This window comes from Octodon degus, unplaced genomic scaffold, assembly GCF_000260255.1.
Source record: "Octodon degus isolate 3935 unplaced genomic scaffold, OctDeg1.0 scaffold00253, whole genome shotgun sequence".
NCBI classification, from domain to species: Eukaryota; Metazoa; Chordata; class Mammalia; order Rodentia; family Octodontidae; genus Octodon; species Octodon degus.
Genome location: NW_004524829.1, coordinates 2247158 through 2259960, shown reverse-complemented (window position 1 = coordinate 2259960; position 12803 = coordinate 2247158). Strand labels below are relative to the sequence as shown.

The following is a 12803-nucleotide window of genomic DNA, read 5'->3' as shown; positions in this document are numbered from 1 at the left end:
TTTTGTTCCTTCTCGTCATTTTGTGTAGCACTGTCTTCTGACCTTTGTTGTAGATCTTTGCTGTAGTTATACCCTTCGCACGTACTGAAGTTCAGGTGCAGTTCTACAAAGTTAGGACTTATCCAGCCGCGTCTGGCTTGGGTCTGGCTGCTGTGCTCAATCCTTTCCGCTGCTGCCCTTAAGGGTGAACCTGTTGTGGCCCGGACCTGGGCTAGGACTGGGTTTTTATGTTAAAGGCATCCTATGATTCTGGACACCTTCCTCTCTGGAGCTACTCAGGACCTCAAATACTCGGGATTTTATTCTAGATCTGCTCAAGAACTGGACTCCGCGTGGGAGCCAACGTCTGGGTTCGCTGCCTCGTGCATCTCTCCGCTGGCGGGTGCCTGTGCGGGTAGCGGTGAGGAGGGCGCTCCCGGCTTAGGCTCTCCCGGCTTCGGCTGGGCTCGGCTGGGCTCGGCTAGGCTCGGCTTGGCTAGGCTCTTCCTTGAGCTGCGCGCGGATTGACCACTGCTGCGGGACCTGGCTGGTCCTTGCCAAGTGGGTGGCCTCAAGGAGAAGGGGGAACCTCTTTGTTGGCATCTTCATTTGACAGTGACTTTGCTACGATGCTTCCAACAGACAGAATAAGAAGTTAATATAGTTCTTCCTCAGTTATGCTGATGGAAATTTTACCATTAAAAATTTATGAAAGTTTCTTTTGTTTTCATTTCTTTTCCAGTGTAAATTTTTAAGTTGGTTTGTCCATTTAGAGAAAACTGGTGAAGTATGATTTCACAGATGAAGCAAAGGATTTGGGCACAGGACATCAATTTTTCTCATGCAGTTACAAACTTAACACTCTTTCAATTACTGATTCTTTCTTTTCCATTTTTTGGAAGAATACCAACTAGTGATAGAAAAAAAAGCCTCATTAGAAATGATTAAAAATTTCACTAAGCAAAGTAATAGGAATTCAACAATGGTTGCCGTATTGCATGATGCTATCTTCAAATTAGTTGTTCATCAATTGTTGATTCTACTTACAGTATTTTGCTTGCTTTTAAATTTTTTTTGATGGATTATGACAGGAGGTACAGTGGGCCTACACTTGTAGAAATATTCCAGAAATTCCAGGAATATTCCAGGAAGCCTCATCCCTCTATGGGAATAATGATCAGAACAGTAACTGAACTACCATCACTCCCTCCTTGGTGATGTTTTGGTAAACGACAGACGGCACATGTGACCGTGGTTCCGTAGACCACTGTGGAGCCCCAAAGTTCTTACCACCTCATGCCATAGCAGCTATGGAGGCTTTAGAGTACCTTTCCTTTCTCGCATTTTTGCTAGTGTTTCTGCAAACAAACCTACTGTGATGCCAGTTAAACAAAATACAGATACAGTAGACAGGACTTGATAATGATCAATGATCTTACCACCTGTTTGTGTACTTACTATGCCATGCTTTTCAGAGTTATTTGAGAGGCTTCTCCTGCTTATGAAGAAAAAAATTCACTGAAAAGTAATGTGCCCCATTCTTCCAATAGCAGACTTGTGCATCTCCTACTAACCACGTCTCTTGATTTCAGCATCATCTCTGGTGCTGGGTTAATCTCACATTTTCCCCCATCGTGGCTCTAGAAGGCTACGTTGCAGCTTATGTTCCATACAGCGTAGGCCTGGAGTTGGCTCTGCTGTCCAGGACTGTGTACGTATGCACCGGGAGAGTTCCACAGGAATGAAGCAACCTGCTGATGCGCCTCTCAGAACCCATCCCTTCACTCACATCTCTCGAAGAGTGCTCCCATCATGAAGTCACTTGTGGCTGAAAATGTGGAGGTGTCTCTGACCTGCCCCCCCCCCACTTGGAAAACACATCAATATGAACATACTAGAGGGCTGTTTTCTAGCCTCAAAGGGGCTGGTGAAAATAAGAAAACATGCAATTCAAACTTCCTTTCTTTTTTTCTAAAGATTTTTTAAAGAGAATAAAAAATAATAATAATAAATAGAAACAATACAAAATTTCACTGAACAACATAAGAATTCAACACTGGATGCTATATTGCATAAGGTTGTCTTCAAATTAATTGTTCAGATTGCCAGATATAAACATGCAAAATTGTTTTCAAAACGTTATAAAATGTAAAAAGGAGATTAAAAAGTAAGCATTAATTACTCCTTTCAATAGACCAGCAGATATAGACAGTATAATTATTCAAGCTACCCTGTCTATATATGTAAATATATCTTTTCCCTTACTTTCTTTCTTTTGTCCTTTTCTTCATCCCAGTTGTTCCTTCCCTTTGAGCAGAGTCTTTCCCTTTCACAGTATCTGTGTACCTTCTCACACTAGAGAGTCAGTAGGATGCTCATACATGCAGGGCTAATTTATTTCACTTAAGAGTAAGGTGTCCAGTTGCATCCATTTACCTATAAAAACCTTGAGTTTATCTTTTGTATAGCTGAGTAATACTCCATGATGTGAAAATGCCACATCTTTTTTTTTTTTTTCCTAATTCCTTACCTTATGATCATTTGGGTTGTTTCCAAGAGTTAGCCACGACCAATTGCGCTTTAAGTTTTCTCAGCCCCAGAGTGCATTTGTTCCTAGAATAAAGGTGAAAATGATGAATCTCACCTGCAGGCAAGGATCTCAGTGCGACCAGTGCTTCGGGGTGTCAGGACGTGAGTGTTGCCCATATCCTTGCATAGGCAAGGATATGGGCAACACTATCACCTAGTTGATAGCACTAGGTGATTTAAAGTTGTAGGGCTTCATGGAAAGTGAAAAGGGAATACAGGGAGCCTCTCTCCACTCTGCTTTCACTAGCTAGAGGTGGTGGTGTCATTGCAGCTTGAAGCATACTTAACAGATAAGAGATGCCAGTGCAGTAGTCACCCTCTTATGCATAGTTTTGCTTTCTGCAGTTTCACTTACTTGTCATCAACTGTAGTCCGAAATATTAAGTGGAAACCTTCAGAAAGGAATGGTTGATAAGTTTTAAATTATGCACCCTTCTGAGTGGGATGAAATGTCATGCTACCCTTCTCTTAGGAAGGAATCACCCCCTTGGCCAACATAAACATGCTAAAAGTAACCACCAGTCATTTAGTAATCATCTTTGTTGTCAGAGCAACTATTTGGTATTGAAGTGCTTGTACTGAGTAATCCTTACCTTGTAGCTGAGCACCATGTCACATTGCCTGTAGCTTGGCCTTACTATGCGAACAAGCATTTCATCCTCTCCCAAGAAGAGGAAGGGTGGGTAACAGTCCAGTAAAGTATTTGGATAGTAATTGAGGAGAACACATTCACATAATTTTTTATTATGATAAATTATCATAGTTATTTTAGCTTTAGGTAATTTTAATCTCTTAATGCCCAATCTATGAGTTAGGCCTTAGCAGAGGCATGTACGTATAAGGGATGTCATGGTGTGTGTAAGGTCTTCTATTGCCCATGATTTCACACATACCTTTGGTGTTCTGGAACCTATCTCCTGTGGCTAAAGAGGGACCACCACATAACTGAACTGAAGAAGGCTGTGTGCTAACTGGGTGCGCAGTGGAGTCTGGAGGACAATCTGGGTAGTGCTGGTGGAACCAATGCGATGGTGAATTTGGTGGCACCATCAATCCCTGGAGGGGTAGGGCGGGCCAGGGCCACCTTGCCTCAGTTAGAGGAGCTTCATGGTTACTGGAACCAAGCTGATGGTCCTGACTAGTCTCTGGAGGCTGGCCTAGGGTCCCCCTAACTTTGTCCATGCCACCCTCAGGCCCTCTCCATTAACTTTACTAAGCATGTCTCATGGCAAAAATACCTGGGATCCTTAGTGAGACAGCTCTCTCAGGTTATGATCAAGTAACAAGCCAGGATACATTTTTCTTACTTTTTTGAATTTTGGTTGTCTTTTAAAAAGAATATGTATTTCTTTGATTATTATTTGTCTTCTGTGTGTTACACATTTTAATTCCCACATTATTCCTACAATCATTTTAAACATGCTTACTAATGTTTTGTATGTAATAAGAAATAACCTGAAATCTTTTCAAGTCTGTCTGCTCTTTGCTTTATTCTGGTTTATTCTCACCAATGACATCATTTTTCTTGTAAGCATCATCTTTGTTTTTAAGTTTATTTTGTTTTATTTTAATTTTGATCTCCTATTCCTTAAAAATTATCAGTGGTAGGGTAGGAATCTTTAAGGTTTAGTGTAAGAGTAGTTTCTCAGAAAAAGGTTATGCTGGAGTCTGCCTTTGCTAGTTCCTGGAATTACTTCAAATGTATTTCTCAGTGTATTTATTGCTTACTTTACTAGTTTGTAGAATTTGCTCAGAGAATGAAATGAATGCAGACCTCAAAAGAAACCTATAGTTGTAAATTATCAAGGAAATCTTTTGTTCTTCACTCAAAGAAAAGGTAGAGAAGGGAATCATTAGTTTATTTTATTATTTTATTTTTGCAAAGACTGTTCCTAAGGTAAATTTCAGTCTTTTGTTTTCCTGCTAACTCTTTCACCAGGGATTTTCAGATTCACTGCAAGTTTTATATATAATTTTTCACTTTGTCAGTGATAAAGAATGCTTTTTGGGGAAAGAGACACATTCCTAGACTCAGACTTCTTTCCCAGGGCAGTTAGGAACAGTAAAGATTTGGGTAAGTTATGCAGATGCCCGTAGGCTACTTAGCAGCTTTGGAGCTCATGCTGCCAGGTTCATGAATTAGCCCTGGAATCGGCCTCTGAGGACTTCCCTTATTTCATTGCCAGCTCAGCCACATGTAAAATGATCAGTTTTAGGTATTTGGTTACCAGAGGGTTATGCAGATTATTGCTGGGCCTAGAAATCAACCATGTTTTTCTCATACGGTATGTTTCCAGCCCTGTGCAGCATTTCTGTCTTTCTTTTCTGTTGTTGACGAAAGAATGGTGTGTCTTTTCCGTGTTTGCAGATTAGCTGACCTATAAGTGTGGAATCTAGTTCCCTTCCAATCAGCCTGTAGAGACCTAGAACCTTCTCTGCCGTAGGTCCAGCTGCTGTCCTGCTAGCGTCCTTCTCTGCAGATCAGTGTGAAACACTAATACTGAATCCAGTGGCTTTCCGTATTTTGTTTGTTTCTGCATTTTATCTCTTATTTCATTAAAGGATCTTTTTCTAATCATTAAAAGTCCTTAAGGCCATTCCCATTTAAAAACGTCTTTGTTTTTCTCTTCAACCTGATAATGGCTTGCCTGGTTTAGCACAGGTTTATAGTATATCACCGGGACTTCCAGTTTCAGCTTCAGCATTTGAAAAGCGTGGACATCACCACCACATGTAAGTGTGTATCATCCTTACAGCATGAAAAAAAGCTGAGAGGGCCTGTGAGATAGCTCAGCAGACTAAGCACCTGCTTAGGCAAGTGCAGGGACTGGGGTTCGATCTCTGGTACCACATGCTGCACAGGCCCCACCCCCAGGGGCACACTGAGCAGGCCACAGAGCCCTGGCCTGGTGGAAGAAAAAAAAAAGAAAGAAAAGAAAAGAAAAGAAAAGAAAAGAAAAGAAAAAGATAAAAGCTGTGTGCACCAAATGAAGACTTTTCTTAAGCCCATTAGAGAATGGTCCTAACAAGGCAAACTTGTGCTTCAAGTCTGGAGACACTAGCAAATCTGGAGTTCGTTTCACAGCTGACCTGTCAACTGGAGTAGAAGCAATAAGGACCTTAAGGGGTGGGAATACACCAATAGTAATTTTGATTAATGGCTGGAGATTGAGTGTGGACTAGTGTGTGAAAGTGACAATCTCCAAGGGGCTGTACACTCATGAGTGTTACTTCCTGGAACCCACTCAGTTCTTGTAAAAGCACCAGAAATAATCTCCTGGTGATTTTGCTGGGGGAAGGTAAAATCAATTTTTACAAATGTCCAGAGTATTCTATGTAACAAAGGACTACCCTCCACAGGAAATGACTTTATCAGTTCCTTATGACACCTATAGAAAAGAGCATTTGCCCAAGATTAGCTCTCTGCAGCCTTCTTGATTCCAAATAATAAGAAGGGTATGCTAAGAAACATTTGTGATGGTCAAAGGCCAGAAATATACACCCACTGAAAGACTGTGATTTAATAATGAGCAAGCATCACAAGCAAATTCTTACATGCACCATATTTTGGAAGTATCAGACTGGGAATTTGAAGTAATTATGTTGAGGTTTCAAATGCAAGAACAGATCAATAAATGGAGATGAAAACTCTGAAAAATAAAAAAGCTAAAAATTAAAACATAGTAATAGAAATAAAAAATGTCTTCGATAGTCTCATCAGTATACTGATCATAAATGAGGAAAAAAAAGTGTTTGTGAATGTCAGCTTCCCGAAGTGAAATTCAAAGAAAAAAAATTTAAAAATCTAAAAATAATTCAGAAGGGCTGGCCAAATAGCTCAGCAGATTAAAGTGCCTGCATGCAGGTTCAGGGGCAGGGGCTTTGATCCCTGGGCCTACTGTGCCAGCCCCACCCTGGGGGTGTGCTGAGATGGTGATTAAGACTGGGAGTCATGTGTCTGTAATCCCAGCACTTGGGAGGCTGTAAACAGGGGAATCACTATGAATCTGATCTAGTAGTGAGACTCTGAACAGCCTGTAGACCCTTCCCTAAAATACAGAAATAAAAAAAGGATAGATATACAGCTACTTTCTGTTAGTTCAGCGAGAGGAAAGATTTGTACTAAAAGTGTTTAGACAAGATATCATGTCTGCATCTTGTACTATAAATAACTACCAAGAAGACAACAATATGTAATGTATTAATTATTGTAACTGTCTTACTAACCTGTTGTGAAACTGTCTCATTGCTATTTCTTTCTCAATAAAATTAATAAAAAATATCTCAGAGGAGACTTTGGACTTTTCAGCAACATTGAAGGTGCTGAGAATTTGGAAATTCTTAGAGATGAACTAAATGCACTTTGCATAAAGGGATGTGTGTGAATCTCTGGTGGTCCAGGGGTGGAATGTTGTAGTTTGCATCTAGATGTCTTTCTAAAGTTTCATGAGTTCATCAGTGGGTAGTTTCAGAGGTGGCTAGATCTAGAATGTGTGATCCTGGGATTAAAGTTGTGTGATTACTAAATTAATCCACTGATAGGCTTAGCACCCCCCCTAAGCTGGGCAGCCTAGATAGAATATAAAAGTGGCAGAAGCTGCTATTGTTACTTGTTGCTTCACTCTCTTTTGTTGTCTTCTACTTCTCATGAACTGTTTGTCCTCTGTAGTGCCTGTCTGCTAGGCAACTCTGCTATTCAGGCCAGCCAGTTTTAGACTGAAACCTCCATAGACTGCAAGCCAAAATAAACCTTTCCTCTCTTAAATTTGAGCATAGAGCATTTTGTCTCAGAAACAAGAAAAATAACTAACACAGTGGGGCATGGGGTAAGGATTTCTTTTTACAAAGTAAGTCATATAAATGAGAACAGAGTGAAGTATTAAAAATTTTGAAAAAACCCTACAAACTATGAAACTGTATCTTTAAGTTATTTTTCTCAAAGTTTAAGGAGAAATGATGAATCTTAGTCAAATAACTATATCATCAGTAGACATTGCCTGTAGAAAATGTTAAAAGAAGAAATTTAAGCATAATACTAAACAAAAGAAAGCTAAAAATAGCTCACCAATTTCAAATAAAGCAGATTTTTTTAAAAAGGAGGATCCAGGTGTGGTGGTAGACCCCTGTAATCCCAGCACTGGGGAGGCTGAGGCAAGAGGATCATAACAAGTTCAAGACCAGCCTGGGCTACAATGTGAGCTCAAGTCCAGCCTGAACTACATAGTGAAATCCTGTCTCAAAAAGACAAAGATAAAGGAAAGAAAGAAAGAAAAAAATATTATCAGGATTAAAAAGAAACATTATGTGATAACAAAGGGGTCAATCCTTCTGGACGGCATACCAATTCTTAACCTAACAACAGGGCATCAAAATGTATGAAGCAAAAATTGACAGACATAATATGAGAAGATAGGTAACTTCATTATTATACTGGGAATCAGCAACACATTTCTTTCAGTAATTTATTGATGAAGGAGTACAATAATAAAAAATCAATCAACTTGATCTAGTGGACATTACCAAGCATTCCACCAATAGCAGCAGAATACAACGTTTTTTTGATCTATTAGGAATATTTGCCAAGACAGACCAAATTCTGGGCCACAAAACACAAACTTAACCAATTCAAAAGAATCAAAATCATACAAAGTATTTTTTTTCCAGATCACAATGGAATTAAACTAGAAATCAATAAACAATGACAATGAAAATAGCCCTTAATATTTGAACATTATATACCCCTTTTAATTTTTCATTTTGTGGCAGAGTCTCACTAAATTGCTAACTTCTCAGGAAAGGCTTGAATTTACAACTCTTCATCTTCTTGCCTCTCCCCTTCAGAGTGCTAGGATTAATCCCTGGTTCCCCTTCCTGAACCAGCCAGAGTGCTAGGATCATAGGTGTGCATTGGCATGTATACCCGAACATTATACTTCTATATAACATGTGAATCAAAAAAGAATTCCTCTGTTTTTGTCTTTGAGACAGGGTTTTGATAAACAATTCAGGCTAGCCTTCAACTCACTTTATAGCTTTGGCTTGCTTCAGTGATCATCCTGGCTCAGCCTTTTGGGTCCTAGGATGACAGGTTTGTGCCATTATACCCAGATAAAGAATTCCTAAGTGAAATTCTAAAATAGTTTGAAATATCCGGGCTCAGCGGTGGTGTCCCAGACACTAAGGAAGCAGAAGCAAGATAATTGCTTCAGTGACAAACTCATTTATTGGGGAAATATAGTGAGATTCAGTCTAAGATAGTTTTAAATAAACAACGGAAGACCTGCACAAGCTGAGGCCCTGCAAATATGTAGGAGAGCTTCTGCAATCACCTGCACAGCTGGACCCCTCCAGACTAAGCCCAGGCACACGGCGTGAGTGAGACCTTTCATTGCGCTCTCTGGACTCTCCAGACCTGCCCAAGTCCAGGCCCTGCGAGTGTGTGGGAGAGCTTCTGTCTCTCCTGTGCTCCCTGGACACCTCCAGACCCAGCCCAGGCCTGATGTATAGGCCTGGGTGAAACTTTGCTGTTGAAGTCCCTGCAGAGGGACTAGAGGTCAAAACCACCCAGCAAATCTAGAAGCAGAACATCTTGCCAGAAGGGCACAACAGGTTCACCTCCAAGGGCTGCAGCAGGAAGGAACTGCGCACAGTAGCCATACCCAAGTCAGGCACAACTGGATGAACTCAAACTTAGAACATCTGTACCCGAGTTTTAGTAGGTGCTAAGGTTATAACTGTACCAAAGCTCTACACCAAAGGTCAGAGGACAGTGCTATACGAAACAACAAAGAGAAGAAGCAAAATGCATTCTCAGTCCTGAGCCCACCCAGAACAAGTACAGAGGACACTAGCACAGCTGAAATGGCTGAATTAATAGTGTCTGAACTAAAGAAACCCAGCAGAAAGGCATAGAGGAATTGAAGTCACAATTAATTTCTGCAATAAAAAAATCTCTGAATTAATAGCATCTGAAGTAAAGAATCAAATGCAGAGACATATAGAGGAAATCATATCAGAAATAATCTCTGAAGTAAAAGAATTAATAACTTCTTCTCAAGAAGACACTGATAAAAATTAGAGGACATTAGAAAAATGACAGATTCCTTGAATGAGCAATACAGAAAAGAAATAGATCTCATGAAGCAGAGTCAAAGAGATATAGAGGAACTTAAAATTTCAATCACAAGCTTGAAAAACTGTTCGAGTTAAAGTGAAGATAGAGTTTCAGATCTTGAAGATACCATTGTAGCTAGTGAAAAGGCAAGAAAAGAGCTCTTAAAAATAACTAGGATGCAGGAAAATATAATTCATCACCTGCAAGACGATGCAAAGAGGAACAATGTGAGACTAATAGGCATCAATGAGAAAGAAAGAGTTAATAGATATGATACAAAAAGAGTATGGGCAGAAGTAATAGCAGAAAGCTTCCCAAATATGAGGAAGTAATCTGACATTCAGGTGACCGAAACATACACAATACCAAGTAACTTCAACCCAATTAAAAATACACCGAGACATATAATAGTCAAGATCCCAGAAATCCAGCACAAGAATAATATACTGAAAGCTGCTAAAGAAAAGAAACAAATCAGATTTAAAGGAAAACCCATCAGAATTATGGCAAACTTCTCTTCACAAACCATGAAGACAAGAAGAGCATGGAGCAGAGTACTTCAAAAGCTCTATGAAAACAAATTCCAGCCCAGACTACTATATTCTGCAAAACTCTTTTTGAAGTTTGATGGAGAAATGAAATACTTCCATGACAAAGAACAACTAAAGAATTTTGTGGGTCAGGGAGATGGCTCAGTGGAATAAGCGCTTCCCTGGCAAGTGCAAGGGCCTGAGTTCAATCCCCAGTTCTGAAAAAAAAAAAAGAATTTTGTTATGACAAAGTCAACTCTGAACAGACTGCTGAAAGATGTTCTAAAGAGGGACCAAAAGGATCAGAACTCCATGAATAAGAAAAGAAGGAACCCACTAAATAAGGCAAACAATTAAACACAGAGAAAAAAGAGTAAACAGCAGGTAAATAACATGTCAATCATAAGTCAATACATCTCAGTTATAACCATCAATGTAAATGGACTCAATTCACCAATTAAAAGAAATAGATTGGCACAGTGGATTAGGAAACAAAATCCAAAAATATGCTGTATACAAGAAACACACTTAACTCAAAATGAAATTCATAGGTTGAAAGTCAAAGGATAGAAAAGAACACTACATGCCCCAGAACCTCAGAAAAAAGCAATGGTAACAATCCTGTTCTCAGAAAGTCTCAACTTCAAACTAAGATTGATCTAATGAAATAAAGAAGAAGGTCACTATATACTGGTTTGGGAAAAATTCAAGAGGAAGAGGTAAAACTCATGAGTACTCACCAAACAAGAGAGCACCCAACTATATAAGACAAATCTTAATGGACATGAAAAATCTAATATCCAATACCACAATCTTAACAGGAGACCATAACACCCCCTTGTGCCAAAAAGATAGGTAAACGAGAGAAAAAATTAGCAAAGAAGTAGCACACCTGAACCAGAGTTTGGTTCAAATGTACTTAGTGGACATATACAGAGTGTTCCACACGACAACAGCTGAATACACATTTTTTCAGCTGCACATGGGTCATTTTCTAAAATAGACAATATACTGGTCCATAGGTCATGCTTAAGTATATTCAAGAAAACAGAAATTATCCCATACATATTTTCTAATCACAGTGCAATGAAACAGGAAATAAATGAGATAAGAAAACAGAGAAACCACATAAATACATGGAAAGTAAACAGCACCCTACTCAGCAACCATTTGGTCACAGAAGAAATTCAAGAATGTCTACAATTCAATGAATATTCAAGTACAATTTATTGGAATTTATGGACGCGATGAAAGCAGTTCTCAGGGGGAAATTCATAGCGGTGAACTCACACATTAGGAAAACAGAAAGGAAGTAAATAAACATCCTAATGCTGCACCTCAAATATCTTGAAAAGGAAGAACAAACCAAACCCAGAGACCAAAGACTGGAAGAAATCATAAAGATTAGAACAGAAATTAATTCAATTGAGATGAAGAAAACAGTTCAAAGAATTAACGAAACAAAAAGCTCGTTCTTTGAAAGATTAAATAAAATTGATAAGCTCCTAGCTAACCTCATCAAAAAGAGGAAAGAAAAAATTCAAATACAAGCAATAAGAAATAAAAAGGATATAAACACCACAGACCCAGTGGAAATTCAGAGGACTGTCAATAGCTACTTTAAGAACTTTTAATCTCACAGAATAGAAGAAAAAGAAGAAACGCACAGATTCCAAGAAAAGTACAAATTACCAAAACTGAATCAAGAAGATATAACAACTCTCAATAGCCCAACAACAGCCAATGAAATACGAAATTTAATAATAATAAAAAAATCTATTGACAAAGAAAAGTGCATGTCCTGATGGATTCATAGCTGAATTCTACAAGAAATTTATGGAAGGTATATTCCCTATATTCCTCAGACTCTTCAAAGAAATTGAAAAGGAAGCAATTCTCTCAAAATCATTCATGGAAGCAAGTATTATACTGATACCAATACCACGCAACTAAAAAAAGAACTGCAGGCTAATTTCCCTCATGAACAGATGCAAAAATCTATAAAATCCTAGCAAATAGAATATATCAAATCGTCAAAAAGATTATACACCACGACCAGGTAGGATTCATTCCAGGGATGCAAATACAGTTCAATATACACAAATTTATAAATGTAATACACTGTATCAATAGAGTGAAAACTAAAAACCACATGATCATCTCCATTGATGCAGAAACGGCTTTTGACAAAGTCCAATACTCATTCATGTTCAAAGTCCTACAGAAAATTGGAATAGATGGCCTGCACTTCAATCTGATAAAAGTGATCTATGACAACCCTATGGCTAAGATAATTCTAAATGAGGTAAAACTGAAATCTTTTACTCTGAGATTGGGTACAAGACAAGGGTGTCTTCTATCACACCTTCTATTCAATATATTTCTGGAATCATTAACCACTTCACAAAAAAGAATAGGTGAAGAAGAAGTTAAATTATCATTACTTTCAGATGACATGATACTTTATTTGGAAGATGCAAGAAACTCCATCAAGAAGCTACTGGAATTGATACACAAATTCAGTAGCATAGCAGGATACAAAGTTAATACTCAAAAGTCAATAGCATTCCTCTACACAGATGACAAACACA

The 12803-nt window shown here is 38.7% G+C and overlaps 1 pseudogene; it reads left to right on the top strand.

Annotated features, from left to right (window-relative positions):
- LOC101564428 overlaps positions 1-507 on the top strand; it is a 31071-nt pseudogene extending 30564 nt beyond the window's left edge.
- The last annotated feature ends 12296 nt before the right edge of the window (positions 508-12803 follow it).